This window comes from Solanum tuberosum, unplaced genomic scaffold, assembly GCF_000226075.1.
Source record: "Solanum tuberosum cultivar DM 1-3 516 R44 unplaced genomic scaffold, SolTub_3.0 scf00171, whole genome shotgun sequence".
In the NCBI taxonomy this organism is placed as follows: Eukaryota; Viridiplantae; Streptophyta; class Magnoliopsida; order Solanales; family Solanaceae; genus Solanum; species Solanum tuberosum.
In genome coordinates, this window is record NW_006239097.1 from 1188251 (window position 1) to 1195449 (window position 7199).

General features: G+C 33.3%; 1 long non-coding RNA gene across 1 annotated transcript; it reads right to left on the reverse strand.

The window, feature by feature from the left end:
- Positions 1 to 3955: 3955 nt before the first annotated feature.
- Positions 3956 to 5607, reverse strand: LOC107061849 (uncharacterized). The gene is made up of 2 exons (XR_001474269.1): positions 5368 to 5607; positions 3956 to 5102 (listed from the first exon to the last, which is right to left on the reverse strand). It is a non-coding gene; the product is annotated as an uncharacterized lncRNA (long non-coding RNA).
- Positions 5608 to 7199: the final 1592 nt, after the last annotated feature.

Genomic DNA, 7199 nt, shown 5'->3' on the forward strand with positions numbered 1-7199 from the left:
ATGTCAAATATGGAGGAGGAGATTGCGGCAGCAAAGGAGGTAGAGAACAACAGGTATGCAACGCTTCAGGTCCAACTAACTTTTCTTTTTGAATCAGGAAATATTCTTCCTCCATGTCCGGCCAGCAGTGATGGATCTGATCAGGAGGGTGATGAGAATGATAAGTCTGATAAGGAAAGTGAGGGTGATGGGAATGGTAAGTTTGATAAGGAGAGTGAGGGTGATGAGGAGTAGTTCTATCTATTTGACATTTTAGACTTCTATATTTTTGGAATTGTTTAATTTGATCGTATTTTAGTTTATTTTGAAGTTGGATGAAGTTTATTTTGAAATAGTTTAATGTATATGTTGAAATTATTGTATTGTTTTGGTTGGATGAAGTTTATTTGGCTTTGGGTTGTTTTGGTATAAATATGCAGGTGGGTAACTAAAAATTGCAGTAATTTGCTGCCTGTTTTGTAGCAAACAACCGACCTCCGGAGGTCAGAATTTCAAAAATACAAAAATAAAAATACCGACCTCCGGAGGTCGGAATTTCAACATTACAAAAATAAAAATACCGACCTCCGGAGGTCGGAATTTCAACATTACAAAAATAAAAATACCGACCTCCGGAGGTCGGAATTTCAACATTACAAAAATAAAAATACCGACCTCCGGAGGTCGGAATTTCAACATTACAAAAATAAAAATACCGACCTCCGGAGGTCGGAATAAAAATAAAAATACCGACCTCCTGAGGTCGGAATTTCAACATTACAAAAATAAAAATACCGACCTCCTGAGGTCGGAATTTCAACATTACAAAAATAAAAATACCGACCTCCTGAGGTCATAATCTCAAAAATAAGAATACCAACATCCGGAGGTCAGAATCTCAAAAATACAAAAATAAAAATATCGACATCCAGAGGTCGGAATTTAAAAATTAAGAAGTCACAAATACCGACATTCGGATGTCGGTATTCCATGAGAAATAAATATTCTGACCTCAGGAAGTCGGAAATAATAATATATAAAACTGAACTCAAGAAGTCGGAAAATAAAATAATGAATTTTCCGACATAAAATAAAAACTGACCTCGAGAGGTCAGTAAATACCGACCTACAGAGGTCGGTATTGAATAGCGACCAAGCTTTTTTCCGATCTAAGCTGGGATGTCGGTTTTAGATCGGTATTTCAGGGAATATCGACCTCCGGAGGTCGGTATTTGTAGGTCGGTATTCACTGTTTTTTTAGTAGTGTTTGTTTTAGCATTGTTTTTGGGCTAAACCAATTTTGGCTTGGTCTTTTACTTGTTTGTACAAACTTGATTAATTCGAAATAAAGGAGCTCGAGCTCAGATATTTAGTTTTTTTTTAAATCTTATAACATGTACAAACAAGTAAAAGACCAAGCAAAAATTGGTTTAGCCCTAAAACAACGCTAAAACGAAAATCCCAGCCCACTAAGTGAGGCTATCAACTTCTCTAACATGTTTCTTTAAAAGTAGGGTTTCCAATTTGAGCTCCTTATCTTTCTCTCCATGTCGCCACAAGGAGCCTTGTGGAATCTAACCTTCCTCTTCCACTCTCTTTAGGTCATCAACACCTTCCTCTTGTTTGCCACATCTTTTTCTTAGCTACTAAAGGTAGGTTTTCAGTTTATTCTTTTCAATTTTCTAATTTTCCTTTTCTCCTTGTAGAGACATTATCCGATGGATCAATGGTTACATGAACTGATTTCAATAGAGGTGCCTCGTCTTGTGGTGGGCTCGCAACTCTCAGTAAGTCTCCTACCTTTTCCTCTTTCTTCCTTCCCCCTTTTCTTCCTCTCTGACTCTCTATTTCCAGCTGAAGTAGCAGTGTAGTAACTTCTATGATATAGAGAGTCGATTCTTCCAAATTAGTTAGGTTATTCCTCTTCTATATGATTGGGAAAGTTTTCAATTATTCTCTTACTTAGATTTCTAATGATTCAATATAATGCTCATTTAAGTATCGCAAACTATGGGTAAAGAAAGAAGCAGTTGAATTCATTGTTGTTGAATAAAGAAAAGACAAAGGATATTTGGAGGAAAGCTAAGGAATAACTAGTTATGCTTTTAAATTTTTTATTTAGAAGACATTTTTACTAAAGTTATGATCATATTAAGGCTAACATTGAAACATTATTGACTGACGTTGTAGTCCTGGCATGACTATACTTTAGACATATAGTAATTATACATCAAATATTTAATTACTTGTCAAGGTCAACTTTCATACATATTTTACTAGATTTGTGACATTGCCAAAGCCAGAAGATTAGGCATATAATAGCTTCATATCTGGTGTGAAATCGGACATATACATGACATACAAAATTACAAATGATTTGCATAAATAAGACTTTTTGATGTCATAGTTTAAAGTTGGCTTCATATTTCAGGCTTTATACTGTTTTCTCAATGAGATCTCTACTATATTCTTCCTCATATCCTTGGGAGAAGATACTTTGTTCATAACCTAGCCTAACCCCAAGGAAAGATAAGTTAGACCTTCGTACTCTTAAATGTGTCTTTCTTGGTTACTCTAGAGTTCAAAAAGGGTAATGTTTCTATTTACCATATCTGCGTCGATACCTTATGTAGGCCGATGTCACATTCTTTGAATCACAACCTTATTATACATCTTGTAATCATCTTGATGTATCTGAGGTCTTACTCCTACCTCTCAGGTCTTACATGTACCAACTTTTGAGGAACCTACAGTTACTTGTACATCTCTACTTGTAGTGCCATCACTCTTGGCTTATCATCGCCATCCGCATCTAGCACCATTCTCCGGTGAATTATGCCATGCGTCAAACAATGTTGCTACTACGGACTTGCCTCCTCCTAGCCAACCGATTGCATTTCAAAAAGGTATACAATCCACTCGAAATACTAACCCATATTATACTTACTTGAATTATCATCATTTATCATCACCCCACTATGCCTTTGTATCATTTGTCCTCTATTATTATCCCTAAGACTATGGGTGAAATACTTTCTCATTTTTAAGGGAGGTACACTATGATTGATTCCATGTATGCTTTACATACGTGTGGTACTTGAGAGCTAGTCTCACTTCCTGTAGGTAAATCTAATGTTGGTTGTCGTTGAATTTATGCAGTCAAAAATGGTTTAGTTAGTTAGGTTTATAAGGCTCACCTTGTTGCCAAAGGGTATACTCAGTGTAATACCCAATTTTAACTCGAGGTTCAAACAGTGTACAACATATAGTGATTCTTAATGTTATTTTAAAGAGTCGCCACCTAATTATGTGAAAAGTAAATTATGATACCTATTTTACTAAGGTTATGTAATATTAACTCTACATTAAGGTCTACCTAACCTTATACGATTCTAGGTAAGGGTTCTAATTTATCCTAAAGGGAGACATCCTTTAAGATCCGTAAAACACAGTTAACCGGTCAAACTGAGGTTAATTAATTAAACTAAAAAATAATGCTAAAGAATTTGCAAAAAAACCATGAGTGGAAAACATTTTAACATTTGAAAAACTATTTTATATTTGGATAGAATTGACTTGCATTTTTCTTTTTTGAAAACAATAGATAATCACTTGTTTAAAACGACAATTATTTGTACAAAATTTGGTACGAAAATGCATACTAAAACAAAGGTTTCAGTATATGAAGTTAATTCGCATGTCTTAAAATTTGTTTGCACCTTGAAACACATTCTACATTTGAAAATTGATTGAAATAGAATGACAAAAACTTGAAAAGAAGAAAATAAAAAGTCATTTGCTTAAAAAAAAATTATTAGTCTCTAAAGTCATGGCTATAAAAACACAATACAAAATCTAATTTATGACCCCAAAAAAACGCTTCTTTAAAAAAAATCAAATTGAGCTTAAATAAATGCTAGATTTCTTTCAAAAAAGGAAAAGCTCACATATGATAGATAGTTTATCGATAATTAGGTTGTGGGTAACTAAGTAATTAGATTTAAACGTGATCAGTTTTCCTATGTCGACTATCTCGAATGAAAAAAAAAACTAAAAACACATCTAAATCACATAAGTAAGTTCATCATGTTAAGAAAAATCAATAAAAACAAATAAATGCTAAAGATATAAATAGATATAGGCGACTCCAAGTGAGTTTCACTCGTTTAGCTGGCTATTCCGGATAGTCAAAGATATAGACTCCATATGCGGGTATTATGGTAGCGAGTCCATGAGACTGTATTTTGGCCAGAGTCCTCAATTCGGACTCCATTTTTGCTCCAAAGTTCATGCAAGTAAAGAGATGGTAAAGAGATTAGTAAGACAATTCAACTTTAATCGATATTGAATAAGTCAAGAATAGAGCCAAATAAAGTCACGCCACAAAATACATTCCGAGATACAAATTAAACTGCAAGGATCAGACAAGATACATGACGATTTTTGAACCAAACTCGAAGCAGCCAAGTATGAAGCAACCATACGTGCCTTATAGACACAACATTAAATTCCAACTTCAACAGATTTGAACTATAAAGAAAACTTACTTCTCACACCATGATCCTTTAACATTAACTTTTTTTTACATAGCCAAATATTAAATATTCAGGATGAAAAGGAACAAACTCATACATACATTTCTACTAACAGAGAATAGAACGGAGGCTGCTAACAGCGGAACAAAAGAGACTTAAACTCAAATTTATATACATCGAGATAAAGCGCGATCATGGCAAGCATATAATTTGAAGTTGGAAGAGAATTTTGGAAAATGTTTCCCTTAAGTTTTGAAGGAAAGTTATGTTCCTTACATTTGAGGAAAATGAGTTGATTTGGAAAACATTTTCCGAAAAATATTTTTCTTCATTCCAAACACATCCTAAGTCATTCCTTAATTTCAAGATGGCTAAAACACGAAAGAAATATGACTTCATATTCCTAAAAAGATTAAACCGAACAAAAATACATCACTTCATTATAGCTAGAACAAGCAAAATCTTTCTCGACACCAAATTAGAGGAAAAGAGGCGAAATCACCTGCTATAGGGCAGTGAACGGGGCTGCTTCGATCAAAGTCTATATTCGAACAATAACAAACTCGAACAAGCTTGAAGCTAGAGTTTCTGTCAAAATTGAAAGAGGATACAAAAGATAATTTTTGAGAGCAGAAAGCAATGGTTCAAGGTGCTATAGGGGTGAGGCGGGGGGAGAAAAACTTCTTTTCTTAAAAATAAATACAAAGGCTGCTATAGAGATCCCAAAAAAACTTCCGAAACTCGAATGCAAAATGTTGGTATTTATAGGAATGAATTAGGGTTCTTGGCTCAAGTTTTAGCGGGATTTCAAGAATCAAATTGTTCGTAATTCAAAATCCATCTCTGAACTTACTCTGTCTAAATCACAGAGTCTCTTGGCATCTTATGTTGGTCAAATCACCACGGAGAGGGAGAATGGAGAAGAGCTAAAAACGTGTTCAAGGTTTGCACGAAAATAGGACAAGTGAATCTGTCAATGGCTAAAAAGAAAAAAGACCAGAAAAAACGAAGGGGATGAGGCAACAACTATTTTGATTTAGAAGATAGGTTTAGGGTTTCTATTTTAACTGCAGATTTGGATTTGGGCTGCACATATGGCTTCTGGGCACAATTTGGGGCTATTTGCCTTTCTTCTTTTAAATTATGTTGGGCTTCTTACTTAATACTCCCTTTGTCCCAATTTATGTGGCACTTTTCATTTTTTTAGAGTCAAACAGTTTAAGTTTAATCGAGAATTTGTGGATGGAATCTTCAATTTTTTTCAAATGCAATTTATATAATTGTAAACTACGTAAAAAGTACTATAAGTCATAATAATTGATAATTCAAAATAATTAAAAGATTTATGAAAAAATTACGATCAAAGATAGACTTGTTTGAATCTTGAAATCCGAAAAGTGCCACATAAAATGGGACGGAAGGAATAACTGATACAATATATGTTAAAAAATGACAACTAATAATTTACATAATAAAAATATCAATATTACAAATTTACGTTAATATAAAATAGAAAAATATAAAAGAAGGATTTATAATTAGTTTAATAAGTACGAAACTTGAAATAAAGAGACAACAAATTATTTTCTTAAGAAAAGAAGGTGTAAAAAGTGATAATAGTAGTTTCGATAATAAAACATATAATTTTAGTAGATAAATAGTTGTAGTAGTAAAATAGTTGTGAAAAAGGAATATTTGACACGTTATTAATTTAGAAGCTCAAAAACAATAAATTAAAAGAAAGAAGGGTCAAAATTCGGTGTCAACAACTTGTCCCTCTTTAACCAGAGACGATGTAAGAGTTTTTGGGCAAAGAAGTTGACGTTGTAGCCAATTTTGTCCTGACCAATAAATACGACCTAGGGAGAATATGAGAAAATATGAGCATTGGATAACTAATGAGGTATAGAATTTTGTAAACAAGGTAGTCGTGAGCTTACAAAAATTGCTCCAATATTGAATTATGATGTTATTGGATATTGTGATCGAGCAGAGTATTCGAGATTGGAGTCGAGCAGTGTTCAAGGTAGACCTTTGACCTTTGTTGGAAAGCTAAACTTTCACAACAAATTACCCAGTTCACTGCTTAGATAAAGTTCCACGTTGCATTGTGTCTCTTGTTGCTGCATGTAAAATGTGCTTTCTGCCAAATCTTGATAAAATTGTTAGGAAATAATATAAAGCTAAAATTATAAATAAATATCTTATGATAAATATCATACAAGAGTTTATGTATACTACAACGCCGAGCAATGGATATTTCGTCGCTAATTTCATCGCTATATTGTAATTAATTATATCGCCATCCTTTTGTTGCTAATTTTGTAGGTAAATTTATGGTGCGTAAAATTGGCGCTAATTTTTTGCAACGAAGTTCATATTTCGTCTCTAGGCCGTCACTATATATGGTGTTAATTGATAACGTTCAAATATAATTCTTGAAAAGAAATATAAACGATCGTATGCAATAATTTACCCAACTATGAGTCAGGGTCGATCTCACAGAGAATATGGAAAAATATTGTCAATAGCAAATATTTAACTCGATAGTCGTTATATAACAATGGGGGATTTAATTTGGAATAAAATAAAAAACAATAAAAAGATAGCTTTGAACTAAGTATTTATTTATATTCAGATTATGAAATAACTAGGAATGTGTTCCCCATAAGCTCATAACGCAGT